This window comes from Bison bison, unplaced genomic scaffold (assembly GCF_000754665.1).
Source record: "Bison bison bison isolate TAMUID 2011002044 unplaced genomic scaffold, Bison_UMD1.0 scf7180017845344, whole genome shotgun sequence".
Taxonomy (NCBI): domain Eukaryota; kingdom Metazoa; phylum Chordata; class Mammalia; order Artiodactyla; family Bovidae; genus Bison; species Bison bison.
The window spans coordinates 1-1,908 of NW_011475917.1; positions in this window are offsets into that span (position 1 = coordinate 1).

A 1,908-nucleotide genomic window follows, 5' to 3' on the forward strand; every position below is an offset into this window, starting at 1 on the left:
ATTGCTGATGGACAGGGAGGCCTGGCGTGCTGCAGTTCATGGGGTTGCAAAGAGTCAGACATGACTGAAAACCTGAACTGAACTGAATGCCTCATATTTTAGCCAGGCTGTATCCAGGAGGGCAGAGGGTGCCCTGCTTGTCTTGGACAGGAGGAGTAGCAGAGAAGAGACAGGGTCCTACTCTTTGAGATTCCACAGACTGCAGCCCACCAGGCTCCTCTGTCCGTGGGGGTTTGCCAAGCAAGAATACTGGAGTGGGTTACCATGCCCTCCTCCAGGGGATCTTCCCAACCCAGGGATCAAACCCACGTCTCCCTCATTACAGGTGGATTCTTTTCTGACTGAGCCCCAGGGAAACCAAAATGGGTAACAGAGCTTAAGAACTTGCCCATTTGTGTTGAGAAAAAAATGACCACCAAAAGATTTAATAATATCTCTCTCTCAGGAGATTTATGTCTTGTGCTGCCGCCAGAGTTTCCAGATGTACAGCTTAAAGAGAACTCCAGGAGCAGAGACACAGTACAAAGGATTGGAGTTAACTGGTAGCTATTTCATTCTAAATGCTAACTGGAGAAGTCTGTTTTTAAATATATTTTGTTGTTAATTTTTTTTCTTGACTTCTGTTTCTTGTTGGTTTAGCTCCCCTGTTGTTTCTCCCATCTCCATCTTGGTAATTTTTCCTTGAGAGCCTCCTTTCCCTCTCTGGGGCCTGTGAGCCAGTTGGGTTTTCCTTTCATCAAGCAAGATGAAGGTACAAACCTTTAAGAGAGTGGTGAAGATTAAGTCCCATTCCCAGTGAAACACACACAGAACTTTCTAGAAAGGAGACTGAAGAAAATTAGAGATCAGAGTAGATTAAACAAGGACCTCATTGCCCTTGAGGAAGTATATTCCCTTTCATTTAATTTGGGAATAATAAGATCTGACATAGAAAAGAAAAATGCAAGCAAAGTTTTATATAAGAAGAGTGTTGCTTGCACTATTATTTACATAAAGAATTAGAAACAAGCTAAAGTTCAACAGTCAGTAGAGGACCGTAGAGAGGACTTGGCCCTATCCAGGTTCAGAGCATCCAGGGCAGGGCTGGGCGGACTCCAGGCCTTTGTGGCATAAAGGCTCTTGCAGAAACAAGGAGGGTGTGGGCTGTGGGAGCTGTGTTCCTGATAAAGCAGGAACTTTATCAAGGTAGAGGCTCAAGCCTTCAAGGAAGGAAGATATCATTTGGGAATAAAACGAGTCACTTGCCAACTAACAGCTATCCACAAACAAAATTTTTCTATATTAAAGGGAGTGCAAGCTCAGTCCTTTTTTGTGAACTGTGGACTGTAGCCCACCAGGCTCCTCTGTCCCGGCAAGAATACTGGAGTGGGTTCCAATTCCTCCTCCAGGGGATCTAAGTTCTCAACTCAGGTATCCAATCTGAGTCTCTTGGGTCTTCTGCATTGGCAGGCAGATTGTTTACCACTGGGTCACCTGGGAAGCCCACATTAAAGGGAGTAGAGCATAGTCATCACAAACCTGGGATTTGGATGAGAAAGACTTTAGTTCAAGTCCAGGCTCTGGCACCAACATGAAAACTTGGACTAACTGAAGTTCAGGTGAATTTCAGGAGCCTGCATGTCATAGATTCTGGATCAGTATTAGTTATTACTGAAGAATAAAGAAAATGTTCCCAACCTCATGGAATTTCCAGAGTATTCCTTCCTATCTGTTCTTGTCTTTGATTTTATTGCTCCTGTGACTTCACAGATGGCTGTCTCCTCTCTGATTACCTTTTCCTTGTGCCCCAACAGGACTCTGACTTGGAGAGATCTGGTGGGAGATGAGTGCTATGCTATGCTATGCTATGCTAAGTCGCTTCAGTCGTGTCCGACTCTGTGCAACCCCATAGATGGCAGCCCACCAGGC